Source organism: Pseudophryne corroboree, chromosome 4, assembly GCF_028390025.1.
Source record: "Pseudophryne corroboree isolate aPseCor3 chromosome 4, aPseCor3.hap2, whole genome shotgun sequence".
NCBI classification, from domain to species: domain Eukaryota; kingdom Metazoa; phylum Chordata; class Amphibia; order Anura; family Myobatrachidae; genus Pseudophryne; species Pseudophryne corroboree.
Window position 1 is genome coordinate 461,790,453 of NC_086447.1, and position 26,579 is coordinate 461,817,031.

The window sequence follows — 26,579 nt, forward strand, 5'->3', positions numbered from 1 at the left end:
CATTGCCAATACTTATGGTAGCCCAACATAGCTTATTTTAAAAAGCACCACTACGGGTGCACACCAACATTGCATTTAACTAAACTGTACGATAGGGTGTAAGACTTAAAAAGATTTCATTTTCTAAATCCAACAAAATTGTCTTTTCTAGATACACAGTACATCTTTTGTTTTTTCCCCTATAATATTGAATTTTAGTTATTTGTGAAAAATGTCAATGCCTTGCAGCAATGACCTACATAACCATTGATTGTACTCAGAATTAGTGTTCACGCTAGGCTGTTTTAGCAGGGCGCTGCGCCCCGCCCGATTTTTTAAGGGCAAAACCCGCCCTGCCCTTTCTGCGGCGCCCTAAAACAGCCGCCTGCTTTCTGCCCTCTCAACATGTAAAGATGCCTTGTGAGAGAACTTGGGGGAAGCCCAGCACCTCCGTAGGTGCTGGGCACGCCCCCAAGTGACGCCGCCGGCCGCCCACGCCCCCGTCTGTGGGCTGAACCACCCACCTGTATTACGTTCAAGTGGCCATGCCCCCTATTTGCATGACCACGCCCCTTTTTGGCGCGCGCTTGTGCCCCTCACGGACTGGCGCCCTGCCCGTCCCCTAGAGTGAACACTAAGAATAATAGCATTTTACACTTTAACACTAAAATGGTTAATTACTCTTCATTAACCCACAATTAGGACATGTAGAAATATTACAACTAAAGTGTGTATAATCTACATAAGGAGATTTATGGTAAGACTTACCATGGTTAAATCTCTTTCTGCGAGGTACACTGGATTCCACAGGGAATAACATCGGGGGTGCAGAGTTGGATCTTGATCCGAGGCACCAACAGGCTAAAGCTTTGACTGTTCCCAGGATGCATTGCACCGCCTCCTCTATATCCCCGCCTCCAGGCACTGGAGCTCAGTTTTGTTAACCAGTCCAATGCAGTAGCAGGTAAAAGAGATGGTAGATGTTATCCACATAGAACCACATTCTCACGACAGGAGAAGGTACCAGAGGCTAATGCCATACCAACCCAAAGAAGCTAAGTGCGTCAGGGTAGGCGCCCTGTGGAATCCAGTGTACCTCGCAGAAAGATTTAACCATGGTAAGTCTTACCATAAATCTCCTTTTCTGCAGCAGGGTACACTGGAATTCCACATAGATACGAAGAGCACGTACCACATCCAAAGACCGCTCTTTGGAGGACAAACCAGGAGAGATGAAGGCCGGAACCACAATCTCTTGGTTAAGGTGGAAAGACGACACCACCTTAGGTAGATAACCAGGGCGAGTTCTAAGAACCGCATGGTCACTGTGAAAAATCAGAAAGGGTGACCGACAGGATAAGGCAAGTCTGAAACCCATCGAGCAGAGGCAATAGTCAGCAAAAATAAGACCTTAAGCCATTTAAAACCACTTAACTAGCATGGTCAGATTTCATGCAACTGCGCCGTCCCACCCTGTTCCCCCGTTTTTGTCGAGGAGATCCGTTCTGCAGATGTGCATAATATAATGTTTAAATATTTGAAAAAATACTTTTTTAATTTTATTAAATAAATAAATAAATAAATAAATAAACAAAACAAAACAATGTTGTTAACGCTTTTGAAAGGAAAAATCGTCAGTTAAGTGGTTGGTCCACAGACACAAGAGGTTCAAATAGAGACTCTTGTAGGGCATTCAGAACAGACAGACAGATCCCATGTAGCTACAGGAGGGACATAGGGAGGTTGAATCCGTAAAACACCCTGAGTGAAAGTGTGAACGTCAGGAAGAGACGCAATCTTTCTCTGTTGCAGAAAAGCCAAAAGTTTGGCAGTACTGAACTTGTATGCATCATAATTCTTAGCCGCACACCAGGTGAATTAAGAATTCCAGACCCTATAATAAATCCGAGCCAAAGCTGGCTTACGGGCTTTCAACATAGGTTGAATGACCGCCTCAGAAAATCCTTTGGCCGTCAGGAGTGAAGCTTCAAGAGCCACGCCGTCAAAGCAAGTCGGGCCAGATCTTGGTAGACACAAGGGCCCTGAACGAGGTGGTCTGGGCGTTGAGGAAGTAGAAGAGGACGCTCTATCGAGAGACCCTGCAGGTCTGAGAACCAATGCCGTCTGGGCCACGCTGGAGCGATTAGGAGTAGTATTCCTCCTTCTTGCTTGAACTTGCTTATTACCCTGGGCAGCAGTGACACCGGAGAGAACACGTACGGCAGCCGAAAGTTCAACAGAATTGCAAGCGCTGCTTGAGGATCCCTTGTCCTTGCTCCGAAGACCGGAACCTTGTGATTGTCTCGAGACGCCATCAGGTCTACATCTGGTAGGCCCCACTTGTCCACTAGGAATTGAAAGCCCTCCGGATGAAGGCTCCACTCTCCGGCGTGTACGTCCTGACGACTGAGGAAGTCCGCTTCCAAGTTGAGGACCCCCGGAATGAACAACGCCGATATGGCTGGCAGATGGCATTCCGCCCATTGAAGAATCTTTGACACTTCCATCAATGCCATGCGGCTTCGCGTGCTGCCCTGATGATTTATGTACGCCACCGTGGTGGCTTTGTCCGACTGTACTTGAATAGGCCTGTTCTGTACCAGAGGCAGGGCAAGTTTCAGAGCACTGAACACTACCTGCAAATCCAGAATATTTATTGGGAGGAGAGATTCCTCCCTGGTCCACCGATCCTGAAGAGTGTGTTGCTCCAACACCGCCCCCCAACCCCGCAGACTGGCATCCGTCGTTATGAGGACCCAGTTGGAGATCCAGAAGGGACGACCCCTGCTCAAATGTTGGTCCTGCAGCCACCAGCTCAGTGAAAGACGAACCTCCGGAGTCAAGGAGATCATGTGAGATCTGACCCGGTGATGCAGGCTGTCCCACCTGGCAAGGATTAGCACCTGCAGAGGGCGAGAGTGAAATTGAGCGTACTCTACCATGTCGAAAGCAGACACCATGAGGCCTAGTACTTGCATCGCAGAGTATCGACACTCGTGGGCGAGAAAGGAAGCATCTTATCCTGTCCTGAAGCTTCAGGACCTTCTCTGGAGACAAGAACAAACGTTGGTTGTGTGTGTCCAGTAATGCCCCCAGGTGCACCATGCTCTGAGCAGGGACCAGTGAGGAATTCTTCCAATTGATGAGCCATCCGTGTGCTCGTAGGAATTGGACCGTCAGTTGCAGATGACGGGCGAGAACCTCTGGGGAGTTCGCCAGGATCAACAAGTCGTCCAGATACGGCAGGATCCTGATACCTTCCCGACGGAGAATGGCCGTCATGACTGCCATGACCTTAGTGAAGATCCGATGAGCTGTAGTCAGTCCAAAGGGCAAGGCTTGGAATTGATAATGTAGGTCGTCAATAGCAAACCGTAGATACTGCTGATGCGATACGGCAATAGGTATGTGTAGGTAAGAATCCTGTATGTCCAGGGATACTAAATAAATCCTTGGGCTCCAAAGCCAGAAAAATAGAACGAAGAGTTCCCATACGGAATTTGGATACCTTCACAAATTTGTTCAAAGATTTAAGGTTGAGAATGGGTCGGGAGGAGCCATTCGGCTTCGGTACTAGGAACAGCGTTGAATAGTACCCCCTGCCCCTCTGAGACAGAGGCACTGGCACTATCACTCTTGTGTCCAGGAGGGATTGCACCACCAAACGTAGAGTTTTAGCTTTTAACGGATCCGAAGAGATAACAGTCGAGCAAAACCTGTGAGGGGGACATGTCCTGAAAGAGATGGCGTAACCGCGAGTGATGACTTCCCTTACTCAGGCGTCCGAAGTGGTCTGTAACCATACCTGGGTGAACAGCAGAAGTTGGCCTCCCACCCTGGTATCATGCAGCAGGCTTGTCTGGTTTGGAAGCAGGCTGACGGACAGCCCAAGAACGTTTAGACTTGGGCTTAGAGGTTTTGGAAGTGCAAGCCTATTTCGGGTACGCCTGACCCTTTGCTTTACTTGGAGGTCGAAAGGAACGAAGAGTGGTACTCTTAGCCTTCAGAGCCGAAGGATTAGTACTTGGTAGACATGCAGTTTTAGCAGACGCTAAATCAGCAACAATCTTGTTCAAATCTTCCCCGAATAGGATGTTTCCCTTAAAAGGGATCACATCCAAGGTCTTTTTAAAGTCCAGGTCCACTGACCAGGACTGCAACCACAGAATTCAGCGAGCCAGAATGGACGTAGTAGACGCTTTGGCCGCCAGAACACCTGCATCCGAGGCCGCCTCCTGATTGTAATGAGAGGCTGTGGTAATATATGAAAGAGACTGTCTGGCATTATCAGAACAATTCAGAGGTAGCTCTGCCTCAACAGCTTGAACCCAGGCTTCAATACCTTTTGCAGCCCAAGAAGTAGCTATAGTGGGTCTATGTACAGCACCCGCAAGAGTGTAAATAGACCTTAAGCAATCCTCCACACGCTTATCTGTCAGTTCCTTGAGAGGTGATGGTAGTGACAGGCAGAGTAGAAGACACCACAAGGCGAGCAACATGCGAGTCCACCGGTGGTGGTGCTTCCCAATTCTTACTTAACTCTGCAGAGAGGGGATAACGAGCTAGCATCTTTTTAAACAGGGAGAATTTCTTCCCTGGAGACTCCCAGGATTCCTGACGTATGTCAACCAAATGGTCACGATGTGGCAAAACTAATTTAGTAACCTTCTGACTTATCAGGTTCTTAAACGTATCTGGAGGATCAGTTTCATCCTCAATCTGAAGAATCAGTTTGATAGCCTCCAATAGGTCAGGAACATCAACCTGCGTTGTAGATTCCTCATCAGAAGCATCTGCATCAGTGTCTGGTGGGTCAGTATACACCCCATCTTCATCGGATGAAATATCCGAAACATGAGTGGATTGTGAGGAAGAAATGGCCCGCTTAGATGACACCTTGGTCCTAGGAGGACGAAGGTTAGGCTTTTGTTTAACCAAAGACTGATTTAATTGCTGTAACTGAGTAGACAAAGTATCCACCCATGGCGGATTAACTCAGGAACAATATGTGGCTGTAATGGCACAGGAGGTCCCACAGGGGGCGTAAGTCTCGTTACTAGCGAGCGTAGTTAGTAAATTAGAAAAAGCAGCCCAAGGTGGGTCTTGGTGTGTCACAGGTGCTGCAGACTGACTGAGTGGTACAGAACCCCCGGTACCTGGACCCTCAGCTGTAATATTTTCCTCAGATAAATCCACGGCGTCAGCACTGCATGATGCAGGATCAGCCACGGATCTCCCACAGGAGATACGGTCATGTGACTGGCGCTCGGGATCACGGCGGTCACTATGTGGATGCCGGGATCCCGATCGATCAAAAGCCCTACAGTCGGCATGCTGACTAACATGGACTATTCCCACTCGTGGGTGTCCACGACACCCATAGAGTGGGAACATAACCAATGGCGAGCGCAGCGGCCCCACAAAGGGCTTTGTTGCGCTCCCCCCCCCCCCCCAAAGTGTATCGACACTCTGCGGTGACTTAAGAACCTGCAAATTTTGTCCTGTAGGTCCCTAGGTTTGCCAACAGGGAGCAAGACCTGCTGAAATTTGGAGTCCAGCAAGGTCCCAAGCATCTGCTGAGACTGAGTCAAGGAGGATTTCTTCAATTGATGTTCCATCTGTGGGACTGGAGAAGATCTATTGCGAGACGGAGGTGATCCCACAGGACATCCGGTGAGTCAGGTTAAGTACCGCAAATGAGCAGCCATGACTTTAGTGAAGACACGAGGAGCCGTGGAAAGACTAAATGGCAATGCCTGAGATTGTGGTCCTCCTGGACAAAGCGCTGGTGACTGAGCCAGATAGGAACATGCAAATAGGCATCCTGGATGTCCAAGGATGCCACAAATTCCCTCGACATCAACGCTAGAATGATGAAATGCACGGACTCCATGCGGAACTTGGTGACCTGCAAGTACCTGTTGAAGGTCTCCAGGTTGAGGATTGTTCAGCTTCTGAACGAAGAAGAGGACAGCATAGAAGCTAGTGCCTCTCTGAGACAGGGGAACAGGGGAACTGGAACAATTACCTTGGAGGCTAGAAGGGAGAGAATGGACTCCCACAGTGTTTTCACTTTACCTGGATACACTGGAAGTCCTGTGGAACAAAATAAGGCCGGAGGACGTTCCAGGAGTAGTGCTTACACTAGGCAGCTTTCGCTCGGCGTCCTGTCCGATTTTAAAGTGGCAAAATGCGCCCTGCCATAATTGTGGCGCCCTGCTAAAACAGCAAACAAACACAGTGGTTGCTGCTCAGATCAATCTAGCAGTACTTTTTACATGCATGAAAGGGTGGGGTCATACCAAACCAAAGAGAGAGAGGTGGATTGTACCCCAGCACACTAAATTGTACTAGCAACAATACATGAAAAGCTACATGGTAATATAAATTCAGAGATATTTGTTGCATGCATTTGCAAATACATGATAAGCCACCAGGCAAACTTTAAGGCTTTTCTGATACCGCTGGTTCCTACACTGCATGATAAAACTACCCACTCTGGGCCATGTATTTGTTCATTGCAAGGCTTAATGATAAAGGCACATACAGAAATATACTCAAATTGAGAGCTAGCTCACCTAGGAGCCATCTGAAAAGTACTGCCTAATTGATTTGAGCAGCTTCCACTGTGCTTGTTTGCTGTTGTGCTATTTAGAGGTCAATGGGGCGACTCACAGGTAAGCTAAAGATGGAGCCGCTCTCATCTAATGTGGCTCCATCGCAAATGTGCACTCCCGGAGCAGCTAGGTGATCCAGCGACTAGCCACGCTACGGGAGTGCAGAGACGCTCCCATTGCAGTGAATGGGGCTCATAGGCGTCCCAGATGCTATGATAGGCACGCCCCGGCACAGATGGAGTCACCATTAGCGCGGCTCCATCTGTAGATCTCAACTTGGGTGTATTTCTGTATGTGCTTTATTATGAGCCTCCGTCAAAAGATCCTCAAAGGGGCGCAGACGTAGGAATTCAACTGAAACCCTCTTTTGACACTTGAATACCAAACTTTAGACTTAGGGGCCAGCTCCACATCCTCAATTCAAAGCACAGATTTAACCGCCTTAATTAAAGCCACCACATCTACCCGAGACAGGGACTCCTCCGGGACTCTCACCTCAACATCTGAGTTAACAGATATTTCCTCGTGATAAAGGAAATCTCATAGTCCCAATCATAACCACACTGGTGAGTAGAGCCTGCCCATCTGGAGGGTCTGCGTCTTTATCCAGCATCTTCTGGAAAGATGCAGACACCTGCGCCAAACACTTCTACAAAAAGGATCTCATTAACAGAGGTTGCAGATGGCAAGCTGGGCCCCCATACAGCAACAAGCAGGGGAAGCGAGCGCGCGAGTAGCAAGCCGATCAACCAACTGCATCGTTACCTGCGAAACAGAGGAAGCCCAAGTAGGTTCCTGGCTGGAAGCTGTGGCCACGGGAACCTCATGCTGCATTGCTGTGGAACACTGGATACAGTTACCATTCTGGTGTGGATCTTGTGGAGAAAGCATAGCGGAACAAGACCTGCAACAAAGGCGCGCCCACCTCCTTGGGCTCTTTGCTCGTGGAAGACATGGTATAAAAATCCAAGGTCATCACCACCCACCAATTTAATAAACAGTGGTGTGCAATCAAGGGATAGTGCAATGAATGTTACGGCCACTCAAATTACGAATAAGTATGGCTTTGTAGAGGAGGATATATAAAACAATTAAAAACAAAGCACTTCTAATCAGATAACAGGCACATAGTAACATTCAATTAATTAAAAAATAAGGGGAGTACTGTAATGCAAAATAATCCAAGCTCCAGTTGGCAGAAAGGAGCTTTCTGTATAACCTGACCGCTGGGGAGGAGGTATACAGGGAGGCCAGGAGCCCAAAGCTACTCTCCGGAGACTTGCTGAAGCAGGCACTGGGCAGAAATGGTCTCCGACACCAGTGGTAACAGCTGCTACAATGTTCCACAATAGCATGAGATTGTGGCTGCAGGCTCCCTATTGCAGCTAAGGGCCCAGCCAAATTTGCTGACAGGCAATGCCTGCCAGCGTTGCAGGCGAAGGATCGCCAATTAAGGCGTTCTATAAGACACCAAGCACTGCCCACTTAGAAAAGAAAATCAAACAAAAGAAATAAAAAGTTACGGCTGCTTAAAAGTAGCGTGTTTAAACAGTGCCCGCTCCTGCAGGCACCAAACTAAAACTAGCCTGTCTGGGGCTGGGTGCGGGTTATAGGGGAGAAGGAGCCTGGGCTGCTGGGAATAAAAAAAATAGGATTTTAATACCTACCGGTAAATCCTTTTCTATAAGTCCGTAGAGGATGTTGGGGACACCAAAAGAACCATGGGATATAGACGGATCCGCAGGAGACATGGGCACTTTAAGACTTTCAAAGGGGGCGTGACCTGGCTCCTCCCTCTATATCCCTCCCCAGACTCAGTTTGGAACTGTGCCCGGAGAGATGGACATTTTGAGGAAAGGAATTAACAACAAGGTGAGCATCATACCAGCTCACGCCATAAACATGCCGAATAACATGGCATTCAACTGAACACATGCCAACGGACATGAACAAAATTCAGCAACAAGCTGAAGAAACCCTAACACAACCTGTGTGTAACCAGAACTAAACTGCAGATACAGTACGCACTGGGACGGGCGCCCAACATCCTCTACGGACTTATAGAAAAGGATTTACCGGCAGGTATTAAAATCCTGTTTTCTATTACGTCCTTGAGGATGTTGGGGACACCAAAAGAACCATGGGATTATACCAAAGCTCTATACCGGGCGGGAGAGTGCGGATGACTCTGCAGCACCGATTGACCAAACTTTAGGTCTTCATCGGCCAAGGTATCAAACTTGTAAAACTTAGCAAACGTGTTTGACCCCGACCAAGTAGCAGCTCGGCAAAGTTGTAATGTCGAGACACCCCGGGCAGCCGCCCAGGACGAGCCCACTTTCCCAGTGGAATGGGCTTTAACCGATTTAGGTAACCGCAAACTTGCCGTGGAATGAGCCCGCTGAATCGTGTGACATATCCAGCGGGCAATGGTCTGCTTGGAAGCAGGATACCCAAGTTTATTGGGAGCATATAGCACAAACAGAGACTCTGTTTTTCTAACTGGAGCCGTTCTGGCAACGTAAATTTTCAAAGCTCTGACGACATCCAGAGACTTTTCCTCAGCCAAAGTGCCAGTAGCCACTGGCACCACAATAGGTTGATTAATATGAAAAGAGGAAACCACCTTTGGCAGAAATTGTTGCTGAGTTCTCAATTCTGCCCTATCTTCATGGAAGATCAAATAAGGGCTCTTGTGAGACAAGGCCGCCAATTCAGACACCCGCCTTGCGGATGCCAATGCTAACAAAATGACAACCTTCCAAGTGAGGAATTTCAACTCCACTTTACTTCAAGGTTCAAACCAATGTGATTTTAGGAATGTCAAAACCACATTAAGGTCCCAAGGTGCCACAGGTGGCACAAAAGGAGGTTGGATGTGCAGGACCCCTTTTACAAAGGTCTGCACCTCAGGAAGTGAGACCAATTGATTCTGAAAGAAAATTGACAAAGCAGAAATCTGCACTTTTATGGAGCCTAATTTAAGGCCCGCATCCACTCCATTTTGTAGAAAATGGAGAAAACGTCCAAGGTCAAACTTCTCCACTGGAGCTTTCTTGGACTCGCACCAGGAAATATATTTCCTCCAAATACGGTGATAGTGTTTCGACATCACACCCTTCCTAGCAAGGATAAGAGTGCGGATGACTTCATCGGCAATACCCTTACGGGCTAAAATCTGACGTTCAACCGCCATGCTGTCAAACGTAGCCGCTGTAAGTCTTGAAAGACGAACGGCCCCTGCCGCAGCAGATCCTCACGAAGAGGAAGAGGCCATGGATCTTCGACTAACTCCTCCTGAAGATCCGGGTACCAAATTCTCCTTGGCCAGTCTGGAACTACAAGGAACGCTGGAATCTGTGATTTTCTTAGGCTTCTCAGAACCTTTGGAATGAGAGGAAGCGGAGGGAAAAGGTACACCGACGGATACACCCAAGGTGACGTCAGTGCAGCCACTGCCGCCGCCTGAGGGTCCCTGTACCGGGAACAATACTTTAGTAGTTTTTTGTTGTGGCGGGACGCCATCATGTCTATGTGGGGAACCCCCCACAGATTCGTTAGTAGGCTCCACTCTCCTGGATGTAGATCGTGTCTGCTGAGGAAGTCTGCTTCCCAGTTGTCCACTCCCGGAAGGAAAATTGCCGACAGAGCGCTTACACGAGTCTCTGCCCAGCGAAGAATCTTTGTGGCTTCTGCCATTGCTGTTCTGCTCTTTGTGCTGCCTTGGCGGTTTATGTACGCTACTGCTGTCACATTGTCCGATTGGATCAGGACAGGCCGGTTTCGAAGAAGATGCTCCGCTTGTAGAAGGCCGTTGTAAATGGCCATCAACTCCAGCACGTTTATGTGAAGAAGAGTTTCCTGACTTGACCATCTTCCTTGGAAGGTCACCCCTTGTGTGACTGCTCCCCAACTCCGGAGACTTGCATCCGTGGTCACTAGGATCCAGTCTTGTATCCCGAATCTGCGTCCTTCTAAGAGGTGAGAGCTGTATAGTGTCAAAGTCGAAAAATATTCCAGTACACACATCACGTACTAACCACACACACACATGCCCGCTGCGCGTGCACTTGTTCCGCCGTGCGTACACATATCCGCAATTTGCGTATGGTCGCTCCCGCGGTCCTGCGCGTGGTATGGGTATTTACGGCGGAGTTTGTGAACGCATGGAGGGTTATCAAAACATTACATATTTAATCCAAATAGTGCACATTGTACACATAGCCCCCCTGCACCACAACAGAAAGAAATAGCTGTTTAAAATGGTTATAGAACAAAGGGATTCACCTTTACAGGATAGGAGGGGACAGAACAAGGTTACAAGGTGGTGTTTGGTATCCAGCTGTAGGGTATTTTAAGGGAAACATTCTGGTGTTGGTTTGAGGAAGATCGCATGTTCCTGAGGATAGTTAGGTGCAGAAGCAGAATATAGGTTTAAACTGTATTTACTGTATATTATGTATGCGGCGGGAATCCAGAGGAGACCACCCACAAGAGCAGTTAAGAAAGACATCGCCCACCTATTCAAATCGACCTATGACCTCTCTTGTACTGTAAAAGTGCATTCCTGTGTCCAATGGACAAAGGGATTACAGTATCCATTGTATTGCTTTTGGAAGTAGTGTATAAAAAGCCTGTTGCTGCCTGGCCGGTCAGAAGACTCTTAACGCTATCTACCTGATTAGCGGAGGACTGGACCAGGTTGCGCAAGCGAATATTCTCACGTATGTACATTGACTGTAGCCATTTACTCTGTTGTATTGTAGTGTATAAATTGTATTGTTATCCCCTTACAGATATATACGCTGAGGTGTCGGAGCCCAGTGTTTTAACTACAAATCTGTGTTGTGTCCTCTTTTCCCTGCTAGGGTTTAAAGCGTATTACATTACCTAACTGTAAAAGGTTTAAGAGAGTATTGATAAGTTGTGTACGCGCTGCGGGTTCTTTGTACCGTCAGCGCTAATAAGGTTTAAGGTGTAACATCATTGCAGTGCTTTGCTGCATAAGGTTTAGAGTGTAATAATATCATTGCATTGTATTACTAATAAGGTTTAAAGTATAACAAGAGTGTGCGCGCGCTGTGTGTACTTTGTACCCCCAGCGCGGCGTTTGTACGCAAAGTCCGTACAAGATACGGGACTCTGTACGCAAATAGCGTACAGAGTACGTAGCGTGTGTACTAAGTCTAGCGGCCGCAGCGGCTCCATGGTAAAAGTGTGTTTAAAGGTATAGCTTTATGGTTTAAGATAATATCGACATTATCAGTAGCCACCACAGGAGTGAGATTCTGGTGTTGGGGGATAAAACTATCCTCCGGTGCATATGAAGGTGGGATCCGGACAATTTGTCCAACAGGTCCCATTGAAACACTCTGGCATGGAACCTCCCGAATTGGAGGGCCTCATATGCCGCCACCATCTTCCCCAGCAATCGAATGCATTGATGAATGGAGACAGTTGGTGGTTTCAGAATGAGTTTTACCAAACTCTGAATTTCCAGTGCTTTCTCCGGAGGGTGGAACACTCTCAGCTGGACCGTGTCCAGAATCATACCCAAAAATGCCAACCGGTTTGTTGGAATTAAGTGTGATTTCGGCAGGTTCAAGAGCCAGCCGTGCTGTTGTAGAAGCAACAGAGACAGTGCAATGTCCTGTACCAGTTTTTCCTTGGACCTCGCCTTTATCAGGAGATCGTCCAATTACGGGATAATTGTAACTCCTCTTTTTCTGAGGAGAACCATCATTTCTACCATGACTTTTGTGAAAATCCTCGGAGCCGTGGCCAGGCCAAACGGCAACGTCTGAAATTGGTAATGAGTATCCTGGATTGCAAACCGGAGATAACTCTGATGAGGGGGATAAATGGGAACATGAAGGTGGGCATCCTTTATGTCCAAAGACACCGTGAATTCCCCCTCCTCCAGGCTGGAGATCACCGCTCGGAGAGACTCCATCTTGAATTTGAATTTCTTAAGGAAAAATTTTAGAGATTTTAGGTTGAGGATTGGTCGTACCGAGCCATCCGGCTTCGGCACTACAAATAGGCTTGAATAAAACCCTTCCCCTTGTTGCGCCCGGGGGACCGGGATCACAACCTGATTTTGACATAATTTTTGTATTGCTCCACAGACTAGAACTCTGTCTAGAAGCGAAACTGGTAAGGATGATTTGAAAAAACGGCGAGGGGGAACGTCTTGGAATTCCAGTTTGTACCCTTGGGTCACAATTTGTAACACCCAAGGGTCCAGGTCCGAGCGAACCCAAACCTGACTGAAAAGCCTTAGACGTGCCCCCACCGGTGCGGTCTCCTGTAAGGGAGACCCGGCGTCATGCTGTGGATTTGGCGGAAGCCGGGGAGGACTTCTGCTCTTGTGAACTCGAGGAGGCGGGAGTTCTCTTGCCCCTTCCTCTACCTCTAGTAGCGAGGAAGAAGTTATCTAGGCCTTTTCTATATTTAGTGGGCCGAAAGGACTGCATTTGATAGTGCGGTTTCTTCTGTTGCGCAGGAGCATTAGGTAAATAAGTAGATTTACCCGCTGTGGCCGCTGGTACTAAATCAGCAAGGCCGTCACCAAACAGTTCCCCACCATGAAAGGGAAGGGACTCCATATTTTTCTTGGAATCAGCGTCAGCATTCCATTGATGAGTCCATAGCGCACGCCTAGCCGCAATTGACATAGCATTAGCCCCCAGGAAGCCAGCATCTCTTGCAGCCTCTTTCAAGTACGCAGCCGCGTCCCTGATATAACCAAGCGTCACTAGGATGCTATCCCTATCCAGAGTATCTAAATCCGCAGGTAAACTTTCAGCCCATTTTTCAATGGCGCTACTAACCCACGCTGACGCAATAAGCGGTCTAAGCTGCGTCCCCGTGGTAGTAAAAATAGCTTTTAAAGTAGCCTCCTGCTTACGATCAGCCGGCTCCTTAAGAGTCGTCGACAGAGCCGCAGGGAGCGCTACCTGTTTAGACAAGCGTGCTAGGGCTTTGTCTACTGTGGGTGGTATTTCCCACTTATCCCTATCCGCTGCGGGAAAGGGGTATGCCACCTTGATCCTATTAGGAATGAGACATTTCTTATCAAGTGTATTCCAAATGCCATCAAAAAGGTAATTTAGTTCAAAACAAGGAGGAAAAGAAACCGAGCGTCTCTTTTCTTTGTAAATAAGGACCCTCGTTTCTGATGTAAAGGGGTCCTCGTCAATACGTAATATGTCTTTGACAGCCACAATCATATATTGAATACTCTTAGCCAATTTAGGATCTAACCTAGAATCAGCATAATCGGCACCGGTATCAGAGTCCGTGTCGGTATCTGTGTCATCTAATTGGTCAACACTACTTTTCAGTGACCCTTGAAATAAAGGGTCATCTACTGATTTCTTCCAAATCTGCAGTTGAGTCAGATTCAGTAAACTTTTGATTTAACAGTGTAACATTAGCATTTAAAGCATTTAAAGCAGTTAACCAATCAGCCGTCGACGGTGCCGACAGGACCCCCAAAACATTTGGTGTCCCCAATAAATTATCCCCTTGAGAGGAAAATTCTGCCTCAGACATGTTGTCTCCCTAACAGCACCCAAAGAAAAGCCTGTGAGGGAACAAATGGAATGGAGCCAGCTCACACCCCAGCGCCAAAGTGCAGGTCCGAAAACACCCTCAAGTGTCACAGAGCTGCAGCGCTATATATCTGTATAGAAATAATCTGCCCCCACTCCCCTCGTTTTTATAGCCCCTGGTACTTGTCTGCTGTGAGGAAGGACCAGCGCTGCTGCTTGGAGGAGGAAATGGCGCACAGTGAGCCTGGAGGAAGAAGCCCCGCCCCCAACATGGTGCGCTTCTTCCCGCTTATTTTTACATGTTTATCCTGGCGGGGGTTTGCGGGCAGTGCCAGGGCACTGTACAGATATGCCAGCATAATTTATGAGGTATTTTTAGCTCCCCAGGGCGCCACACCCCCCCCCCCCCCCCCCCCAGCGCCCTGCACCAAGCGGTGTGTACAGTCCGGGAGCCTGGCGCGCACTGAGCAAATCATGCTACGCGGTACCTCTATATGCCGTCTTTGTTGAAGAGAAGATGTCTTTTCCTCACATACTCACCTGTCTTCTGAGTTGTGGCTTGAAGAGGGGGGACGGCAAGCTGTGGGAGCGAGCATCCAGGAGAGCCCGGCGTTCATCTCCCCTCAGGAGCTGAAGGCATCCTGTCAGCAGCAGCAGAGCCCTGAAACTCATTAGAAGTGGGTCTAGACTGCTCTCCCCTCTTTCCCACGAAGCAGGGAGTCTGTAGCCAGCAGATCTCCCCAAAATAAAAAACCTAACATTAAGTCTTTTCAGAGAAACTCTAAGAGCTCCCCCGAGTGCCTCCATCTCGCAGGGCACATTTTCTAAACGGAGTCTGGGGAGGGATATATAGGGAGGAGCCAGGTCACGCCCCCTTTGAAAGTTTAAAAGTGCCCATGTCTCCTGCGGATCCGTCTATATCACATGGTTCTTTTGGTGTCCCCAACATCCTCAAGGACGTAATAGAAATAACTGTTTGGTGCCCAGACTCCTGCTGCACAAGCTTATAACCACTGTCAAAGCATGTGTCCCCTATGGAATGCAGAAGATAAGCACATGGTGCAAACCGAGTAGCATGGGACCTAGAGTGTCAAAAAAGACTGTTTGGCTTAACTGTAGCAACAGTGTATAAAGGACACTTGTACAATGGCGGTTCCAGAGGTGGGATTTCAGCACAATACAAAATTCAAATAGGGAAACCACACCAACTGCCCCTGCAAACACTACCAAACATCGCTGGCTGGAACTCACTGGCAGTTGGTGTGGCTCCCCTATTTGAATTTTGGACTGCACTGCAGCCCCAGCTACTGAACCATCACTGTGCCTTTATGTATAAATCTTTCGAATACCATCTCTTCTAATCAAGAATAACTGATTGCTAGAATCCACGTGGATAGGCAGAGACTTCTTCAGCCTAGTTTGTAATTATATGACAAGATTGAGTTATTTCCCGGTAGTCACCTTTCACACCGGACCCGTGTCTTCCAGTGACACAGGTCTTCCGGTTTATGTCCAAATGCTACTGTACCCACCATTGAATTTCTTTTAGGAATGACCCGGGTAATACCTTTCACACACAAGCCGTGGCATTGACTCATGTTGCAAATCCCATAGATAACCCTGTGCGGTTGCAGGGTCGCATACCCGGGACTGTTAACCAGGCTTATGTCTGAAAGGGGTATAACTCACTTTCTTTTTTGGTTTTCAGTCTGTCTACTAATGAAAACCCAAATATTATCTTTACTGGTCTCCGCTCTCTCTTTGCTGTATATGGGATACTATACCATTTGCATTTGACAGTTTTGCCCTCTACCTTACTCTAAAGCTGCATGGATTGAAAGACAATACAAAGAAGAAGCAAATATGCCTGCTTGTGCAACAGTTATGGTGCTGGGAAGAAAAAAAGCTTGATACATGAATACCTAACAATGAAGTGCTAAACCATTTAAACAATGATACAAAATTGTGAATATATTGCACTTTTTTTCAAAGGTTTTAACCACTAAGGGCTATGAAATATATGCAAAAGTACACAAATATACAGATGTGTCCTCCTACATCATTGCTGTAGTCACATTAGACCTTCTAGTCACGCCTAGTAGTGAGCGCATTTACTAACGTGAGCTGTCTTTTTGAGCATTTTCCCAGAAAATGTCTTATTCGAATCGCTATGCAAATAAAACGCACAAGCAAACTCTGCTGATCAAAATGATATGCAGCAAGCCTATATTCTGTGTGCAACTGTATCTGCATAGAAAATGCTACGTTACAGTGTTTTTCAGGATGTAATGCGAATAAGACGCATTTTTAGCAAAAAAAAAAAAAATGCCCGATGGTAGCACAGCTGGCCAGGAACTGTCGGCTCACTCACGCCAGGCATCTCGTGGTGAACGGCATATTGAGGCTAGATGTACATGGACACATCTGTAGAAATTATATATATGTATATATATGTATATATATATATATATATATATATATATATATATATATATAAATATATATCTATAAATACGAGATTTATGATATGAACTTACCATTGTTAAATCTTTCTGCGAGGTACACTGGGCTCCACAAGGAAGTAACATCAGGGTATAGAGTAGGATCTTGATCCGAGGCACCAACAGGCTCAAAGCTTTAAACTGTTCCCAAGATGCACAGTGCCGCCTCCTCTGTATCCCCGCCTCCATGCCAGTGAGCTTAGTTTAGTTAACCAGCCCAATGCAGTAGCAGGTACCAGAGACGACAACTGCTCGTAGCCAATTACACCACACACTCAACACAGGAGAGGGTGTCAGCGGCCATGCAAATACCAACCCAAAAAAGATAAGTGCGTCAGGGTGGGCACCTTGTGGAGCCCAGTGTACTTCGCAGAGAGAGATTTAACAACGGTAAGTTCTTACCATAAATCTCGTTTTCTGCTGCGGGGTACACTGGGCTCCACAAGGAAGTAACATCAGGGATGTCCAAAAGCAGTTCCTTACGGGATGGGATGCACTGTAGCGGGCACAAGAACCTGGCATCCAAAGGAGGCATCCTGGGAAGCGGCAGTATCAAAGGCATAGAACCTAATAAACGTGTTCCTCGAGGACCACGTAGCTGCCTTGCACAATTGTTCAAGGGTCGCACCACGATGGGCCACCCAAGAAGGTCCAACCGACCGACTAGAATGGGCTTTGATGGTAGCAGGAACCGGACGACTAGCCTGTACATAAGCATGTGCAATCACCATTCTAATCCATCTGGCCAAAGTAAGCTTAGAAGCGGGCCAGCCACGTTTGTGAAAACCAAACACAAAAAGAGAATCGGATTTCCTAACGGAGGAAGTTCTCTTCACATAGATACGGAGAGCCCGTACCACATCCAAAGACCGCTCTTTGGAAGACAACTCAGGAGAATTAAAGGCCAGAACCACAATCTCCTGGTTTAGGTGGAAAGAAGACACCTTGGGTAAATAACCTGGGCGCGTTCTAAGAACCGCCCGATCACGGTGAAAAATCAAATAGGCAATAGCCATCAAAAACAACACCTTAAGAGATAGCCACTTAAGGTCAGCAGAGGTAAGAGGCTCAAACGGAGACTCTTGTAAGGCCTCCAAGACAACCGAAAGATCCCAAGGGGCCACGGGTGGCACATAAGGAGGCTGAATCCTCAGCACACCCTGAGTGAATGTATGAACATCAGGTAGGGTAGCGATCTTTCTCTGAAACCAAACCGACAAGGCCGAGATGTGAACCTTGATGGAGGCCAGACGCAGGCCTAAATCCAGGCCTTGTTGCAGAAAGGCAAATAGTTTGGCCGTACTAAACTTGAAAACGTCATGATAGTGAGACGCACACCACGTAAAGTAAGCATTCCAGACCCTATGGTATATCCGAGAGTAGCCGGCTTATGGGCCTTCAACATAGTTTAAACGACCACCTTAGAAAAACCCTTGGCCCTCAGGACGGAAGATTCAAGAGCCATGCCGTCAAAGCCAGACGGGCCAAATCCTAGTAAACACAAGGGCCCTGAACGAGGAGGTCTGGTCGTTGTGGAAGTAGAAGGGAGCGATCCAACAAGAGGCCCTGTAGATCGGAGAACCAGTGCTGCCTGGGCCACGCTGGAGCAACCAGAAGTAGGTTTCCTCCTTCTTGCGTGAACTTCCGTATTACTCTGGGCAGGAGGTACACCAGAGGGAACACATACGGCAGCCAAAAGTTCCACAGGATTGACAGAGCATCCACGAACACTGCTTGAGGATCCCTTGTCCTTGCTCCGAAGACCGGAACCTTGTGATTGTGTCGAGACGCCATCAGGTCCATATCTGGGCGACCCCACTTGTCCACGAGAAGTTGAAACACCTCCGGATGTAGGCTCCATTCTCCGGCGTGCACGTCCTGACGACTGAGATAGTCCGCCACCCAGTTCAGAACACCCGGAATGAACACTGCTGATATGGCCGGCAGATGGCGTTCTGCCCACTGAAGAATCCTTGATACTTCCCTCATTGCCATGCGTCTTCGAGTGCCGCCCTGATGATTGATGTACGCCACCGTGGTGGCGTTGTTCGATTGTACTTGAACAGGTCTGTTCTGTATCAGATGCTGGGCCATTGTCAACGCATTGAACACTGCCCGCAGTTCCAGAATGTTTATCGGGAGTAGAGACTCCTCCTCGGTCCACTGTCCCTGGAGAGTGTTGTTCCAACACCGCGCCCCAACCTCTCAGACTGGCATCCGTCGTCAGCAGGACCCAGTTGGATATCCAGAAGGGACAGCCCCTGCTCAATCGTTGGTCCTGAAGCCACCAGCTCAGTGACAGACGGACCTCCGGAGATAGGGAGATCATGTGAGATCTGATCCGGTGAGGCAGGCCGTCCCACTTGGACAGAATCAACTCTGCAGAGGGCGAAAATGGAATTGAGCATACTCCACCATGTCGAAATCCGGCACCATGAGACCTAGCAATTGCATTGCCAAATGAATCTACAATTGCGGACGGGACAGAAAGCATCGGATCTTGTCCTGAAGCTTCAGGACTTTCTCCTGAGACAGGAACAAAAGCTGTTTGTGGGTGTCCAATAACGCTCCCAGGTGTACCATGCTCCGAGCCAGAACCAGGGAGGATTTCTTCCAGTTGATCAGCCATCCGTGGGCTTTTATGCACTGGATTCAGGTACTGCTGATGAGATACCGCAATAGGAATATGTAGGTAGGCATCCTGTATGTCCAGGGAGACCATATAGTCCCCAGGCTCCATGGCCAGAACAATAGAGCGCAGCGTTTCCATACGAAACTTGGAAAGTCACACATGCTTGTTCAAGGACTTCAGATTGAGAATGGGCCGCAAGGACCCGTTCGGTTTCGGGACCAGAAACAGCGGTAAATAGAACCCCATGCCCCTCTGAGTCAGAGGCACCTGTACCACCACTCCTTTGGACAGGAGGGAAGGTACCACCGAGTGCAACGTGTTTGCTTTTGCCAGATCCAGAGGCACATCTGTTAGGCAAAATCGATGAAGGGGGCGATTCTTGAAGGGTATGGCGTAACCTCGAGCAACGACTTCCCTCACCCAGTATCCGAAGTGGTCTTCAACCATTCCTGGGTAAACCCTAGAAGTCGGCCCCCCACCCTGGGATCCCCCAGAGGAAGGCCCACCCCATCACGCAGCCGGCTTATCAGTTTTTTTAAGCTGGCTGACGGGCGGCCCAAGCACGCTTCGGTCTGGGCTTGGCAGGCCTGGAAGTATTTGGTTTGCTTTGGGTACGCCTGACCTTTTGCTTTACCTGGAGTACGAAAGTGCAGAGGGAAAATAATAAGATTTTACTTACCGATAAATCTATTTCTCATAGTCCGTAGTGGATGCTGGGGACTCCGTCAGGACCATGGGGAATAGCGGCTCCGCAGGAGACAGGGCACAAAAGCAAGCTTTTAGGATCACATGGTGTGTACTGGCTCCTCCCCCTATGACCCTCCTCCAAGCCTCAGTTAGGTACTGTGCCCGGACGAGCGTACACAATAAGGAAGGATCTTGAATCCCGGGTAAGACTCATACCAGCCACACCAATCACACCGTACAACTTGTGATTTGAACCCAGTTAACAGTATGATAACAATAAAGTAGCCTCTAAAAAAGATGGCTCACAACAATAATAACCCGATTTTTTTGTAACAATAACTATGTACAAGTAATGCAGACAATCCGCACTTGGGATGGGCGCCCAGCATCCACTACGGACTATGAGAAATAGATTTATCGGTAAGTAAAATCTTATTTTCTCTAACGTCCTAGTGGATGCTGGGGACTCCGTCAGGACCATGGGGATTATACCAAAGCTCCCAAACGGGCGGGAGAGTGCGGATGACTCTGCAGCACCGAATGAGAGAACTCCAGGTCCTCCTCAGCCAGGGTATCAAATTTGTAGAATTTAGCAAACGTGTTTGCCCCTGACCAAGTAGCTGCTCGGCAAAGTTGTAAAGCCGAGACCCCTCGGGCAGCCGCCCAAGATGAGCCCACCTTCCTTGTGGAATGGGCATTTACAGATTTTGGCTGTGGCAGGCCTGCCACAGAATGTGCAAGCTGAATTGTACTACAAATCCAACGAGCAATAGTCTGCTTAGAAGCAGGAGCACCCAGCTTTTTGGGTGCCTACAATATAAACAGCAAGTCAGACTTTCTGACTCCAGCCGTCCTGGAATTATATATATATATATATATTTTCAGGGCCCTGACAACGTCTAGCAACTTGGAGTCCTCCAAGTCCCTAGTAGCCGCAGGCACCACAATAGGTTGTTTCAGGTGAAACGCTGACCCCACCTTAGGAAGAAACTGGGGACGAGTCCGCAGTTCTGCCCTGTCCGAATGGAAAATCAAATATGGGCTTTTGTAAGACAAAGCCGCCAATTTTGACAATCGCCTGGCCGAGGCCAGGGCCAACAGCATGGTCACTTTCCATGTGAGATATTTCAAATCCACAGATTTGAGTGGTTCAAACCAATATGATTTGAGGAATCCCAACACTACGTTGAGATCCCACGGTGCCACTGGAGGCACACAAGGGCTGTATATGCAATACTCCCTTGACAAACGTCTGGACTTCAGGAACTGAAGCCAATTCTTTCTGGAAGAAAATCTATAGGGCCGAAACTTGAACCTTAATGGACCCCAATTTGAGGCTCATAGACACTCCTGTTTGCAGGAAGTGCAGAAATCGACCTAGTTGAAATTTTTTTCGTGGGGCCTTCCTGGCCTCACCCACGCAACATATTTTTACCACATGTGGTGATAACGTTGTGCGGTCACCTCCTTCCTGGCTTTGACCAGGGTAGGTATGACCTCTTCCGGAATGCCTTTTCCCTTAGGATCCGGCGTTCAAACCGCCATGCCGTCAAACGCAGTCGCGGTAAGTCTTGGAACAGACAAGGTCCCTGCTGGAGCAGGTCCTTTCTTAAAGGCCGATGCCACGGTTCCTCTTGGAACAGACATGGTACTTGCTGAAAGCAAATCCCTTCTTAGCTCCCGAGGCCATTAGTCCTCTGTGAGCATCTCTTGAAGTTCCGGTTACCAAGTCCCTCTTGGCCAATCCGGAGCCACGAGTATAGTTCTTACTCCTCTATGTCTTATAATTCTCAATACCTTGGTTATGAGAAGCAGAGGAGGGAACACATACACCGACTGTTACACCCACGGTGTTACCAGGACGTCCACAGCTATCGCCTGAAGGTCTCGTGACCTGGCGCAATACCAGTCCCATTTTTTGTTCGGGCGGGACGCCATCATGTCCACCTTTGGTCTTTCCCAACGGTTCACAATCATGCGGAAAACTTCCCGATGAAGTTCCCACTCTCCCGGGTGGAGGTCGTGCCTGCTGAGGAAGTCTGCTTCCCAGTCGTCCACTCCCGGAATGAACACTGCTGACAGTGCTATCACATGATTTTCCGCCTAGCGAAAAATCCTTGCAGTTTTGCCACTTCCCTCCTGCTTCTTATGCCGCCCTTTCTGTTTACGTGGGCGACTGCCGTGATGTTATCCCACTGGATCAATACCGGCTGACCTTGAAGCAGAGGTCTTGCTAAGCTTAGAGCATTATAAATTTGCTCTTAGCTCCAGTATATTTATGTGGAGAGAATTCTCCAGACTTGATCACACTCCTTGTGTGACTGCTCCCCAGCCTCTCAGGCTGGCCTCCGTGGTCACGAGCATCCAATCCTGAATGCCGAATCTGCGGCCCTCTAGAAGATGAGCACTCTGTAATCACCACAGGAGAAACACCCTTGTCCTTGGATATAGGGTTATCCGCTGATGCATCTGAAGATGCGATCCGGACCATTTGTCCAGCAGATCCCACTGAAGAGTTCTTGCGTGAAATCTGCCGAATGGAAGCGCTTCGTAATAAGCCACCATTTTTACCAGGACTCTTGTGCAATGATGCACTGACACTTTTCCTGGTTTTAGGAGGATCCCGATTAGCTCGGATAACTCCCTGGCTTTCTCCTCTGGGAGAAACACCTTTTCCTGGACTGTGTCCAGAATCATCCCTAGGACCAGCAGACGTGTCGTCGGAACAACTGCGGTTTTGGAATATTTAGAATCCACCCGTGCTGTCGTAGAACTACTTGAGATAGTGCTACTCCGACCTCCAACTGTTCTCTGGACCTTGTTCTTATCAGGAGGTCGTCCATTTTCTTTGAAGACGAATCCTCCTTTCGGTCATTACCTTGGTAAGGACCCGGGGTGCCTTGGACAATCCAACGGCATCGTCTTGAAACTGATAGTGACAGTTCTGTACCACGAACCTGAGGTACCCTTGGTGAGAAAAGGCAAATTTTGGGACATGGAGGTAAGCATCCCTGATGTCCCGGGACACCATATAGTCCCCTTGTTCTTTGCTATCACTGCTCTGAGTGACTCCATCTGGATTTGAACCCTTGTAAGTGTTCAAATTTTTCAGATTTAGAATAGGTCTCACCTAACCTTCAGTACCACCATATAGTGTGGAGTAATACCCCTTTCCTTGTTGTCGGAGGGGTAATTTTATTATCACCTGCTGGGAATACAGCTTGTGAATTTTTTTCAATACTGCCTCCCTGTCGGAGGGAGACATTGGTACAGCAGACTACAGGAACCTGCGAGGGGGGAAACCTCTCGACATTCCAATCTGTACCCCTTGGATACTACTTGTAGGATCCAGGGGTCCTGTACGGTCCCAGCGTCATGCTGAGAACTTGGTAGAAGCGGTGGAGGGCTTCTGTTCCTGGGAATGGGCTGCCTGCTGCAGTCTTCTTCCCTTTCCTCTATCCCTGGGCAGATATGACTCTTATAGGGACGAAAGGACTGAGGCTGAAAAGACGGTGTCTTTTTCTGCAGAGATGTGACTTAGGGTAAAAAACGGTGGATTTTCCAGCAGTTGCCCTGGCCACCAGGTCCCATGGACCGACCCCAAATAACTCCTCCCCTTTATACGGCAATACATCTTTGTGCCGTTTGGAATCTGCATCACCTGACCACTGTCGTGTCCATAAACATCTTCTTGCAGATATGGACATCGCATTTACTCTTGATGCCAGAGTGCAAATATCCCTCTGCGCATCTCGCATATATAGAAATGCATCCTTTAAATGCTCTATAGTCAATAAAATACTGTCCCTGTCAAAGGTATCAATATTTTTAGTCAGGGAATCAGACCAAGCCACCTCAGCTCTGCACATCCAGGCTGAGGCGATCGCAGTATAACACCAGCATGTGTGTGTATACTTTTTAGGATATTTTTCAGCCTCCTATCAGCTGGCTCCTTAAGTACGGCCCTATCCGTAGATGGTACCGCTACTTGTTCTGATAAGCGTGTGAGCGCCTTATCCACCCTGAGGGGTGTTTCCCACCGCGCCTTAACTTCTGGCGGGAAAAGGGTATACCGCCAATAATTTTCTATCGGGGGAAACCCACGCATCATCACACACTTCATTTAATTTATCTGATTCAGGAAAAACTACAGGTAGTTTTTTCACCTCACACATAATACCCTTTTTTGTGGTACTTGGAGTATCAGAAATATGTAACACCTCCTTCATTGCCCTTAACGTGTGGCCCTAAAAGAAAATACGTTTGTTTCTTCACCGTCGACACTGAAATCAGTGTCCGTGTCTGGGTCTGTGTCGACCGACTGAGGTAAATGGGCATTTTACAGCCCCTGACGGTGTTTGAGACGCCTGGACAGATACTAATTTGTTCGCCGGCCCTCTCATGTCGTCAACCGGCTTGCAGCGTGTTGACATTGTCACGTAATTTCCATAAATAAGCCATCCATTCCGGTGTCGACTCCCTAGAGAGTGACATCACCATTACAGGCAATTTGCTCCGCCTCCTCACCAATATTTTCCTCATACATGTCGACACACACGTACCGACATACAGCACACACATAGGGAATGCTCTGATAGAGGACAGGACCCACTAGCCCTTTGGGGAGACAGAGGGAGAGTTTGCCAGCACACACCAAAACGCTATAATTATCCAGGGACAACCTTTATATAAGTGTTCCTCCCTTATAGCATTTTAATATATATACATATCGCCAAATCAGTGCCCCCCCTCTCTGTTTTAACCCTGTTTCTGTAGTGCAGTGCAGGGGAGAGCATGGGAGCCTTCCCACCAGCCTTTCTGTGAGGGAAAATGGCGCTGTGTGCTGAGGAGAATAGGCCCCGCCCCCTTTTCGGCGGGCTTCTTCTCCGGAGTTTTAGATATCTGGCAGGGGTTAAATACATACATATAGCCTCAAGGGCTATATGTGATGTATTTTTCGCCATACAGGTATTATACATTGCTGCCCAGGGCGCCCCCCTCCAGCGCCCTGCACCCTCCGTGACCGCTGTGTGAAGTGTGCTGACAACAATGGCGCACAGCTGCAGTGCTGTGCGCTACCTGATGAAGACTGAGAGTCTTCTGCCGCCTGGTTCCGGACCTCTTCATCTTCAGCGTCTGCAAGGGGGGTCGGCGGCGCGGCTCCGGGACGAACCCCAGGGCGAGCCCTGTGTTCCGACTCCCTCTGGAGCTATGTCCAGTAGCCTAAGAATCCAATCCATCCTGCACGCAGGTGAGTTGAAAATCTCTCCCCTAAGTCCCTCGATGCAGTGAGCCTGTTGCCAGCAGGACTCACTGAAAATAAAGAACCTAAAAACTTTTTCTAAGTAACTCTTTAAGAGAGCCACCTAGATTGCACCCTTCTCGGCCGGGCACAAAAACCTAACTGAGGCTTGGAGGAGGGTCATAGGGGGAGGAGCCAGTACACACCATGTGATCCTAAAAGCTTGCTTTTGTGCCCTGTCTCCTGCGGAGCCGCTATTCCCCATGGTCCTGACGGAGTCCCCAGCATCCACTAGGACGTTAGAGAAAGGATTTTGATATGTACCGGTAAATCCTTTTCTCCTAGTCCGTAGAGGATGCTGGGGTCCACTTCATGACCATATGGGTATAGACGGTTCCGCAGGAGCCATGGGCACTCTTAAAACTTTTCAATGGGTGTGAACTGGCTCCTCCCTCTATGCCTCTCTACCAGACGTCAGTTATAGGAACTGTGCCCAGGGAGACGGACATTTAGAGGAAAGGATTTACTTTAATTCTAGTGGTGAGATACATACCAGCTCACACCTCAACCATGCCGCACAACATGGCATTTAATATAACAAACGCCAACAGGCATGAACCAATAACAGCAACATGCTGAAACTAATATAACACAACATGTGTAATTCTAATGAACAAAAAACTGCAGGTAAAGTACGCACTGGGACGGGCGCCCAGCATCCTCTACGGACTAGGAGAAAAGGATTTACCGTTAGGTATCAAAATCCTATTTTCTCATACGTCCTAGAGGATGCTGGGGTCCACTTCATGACCACGGGGTTTATACCAAAGCTCCTGTCAAACTTGTAGAACTTAGCAAATGTGTTTGACCCTGACCGAGTAGCTGCTTGGCAAAGTTGCAATGCCGAGACCCCCCGGGCAGCCGCCCAGGATGAGCCCACCTTCCTAGTAGAATGGGCCTTCACCGACATAGGTAACGGCAATCCAGCCGTAGAATGTGCATGCTAAATCGTATATCTGATCCAGCGCGCAATAGTCTGCTTGGAAGCAGGACACCCAATCCTGTTGGGAGCATACAGGACAAACAGAGCCTCTGTTTTCCGAATCCTAGCTGTTCTAGTGACATAAATCTTCAAAGCTCTAACCACATCTTGAGACTTTGACTCAGTGAACGTGTCAGTAACTACTGGCACCACAATAGGTTGGTTTATGTGGAAAGATGAAACCACATTTGGAAGAAAATGTTGGGGAGTATCTTCATGGAAGACCAGGTAAGGGCTCTTGTGAGACAAGGCCCCCAATTCAGACACCCGCCTTGCGGATGCCAATGCCAAAAGCATCACCACTTTTCAAGTGCAACTCTATC

At 48.3% G+C, this 26,579-nt stretch overlaps 1 protein-coding gene across 2 annotated transcripts in view; it reads right to left on the minus strand.

Annotated features, from left to right (window-relative positions):
- The window catches only part of MMS22L (MMS22 like, DNA repair protein), a 457,009-nt gene that overhangs the window by 363,144 nt on the left and 67,286 nt on the right, over positions 1-26,579 (minus strand). The gene's annotated exons all lie outside the window — the stretch shown is intronic.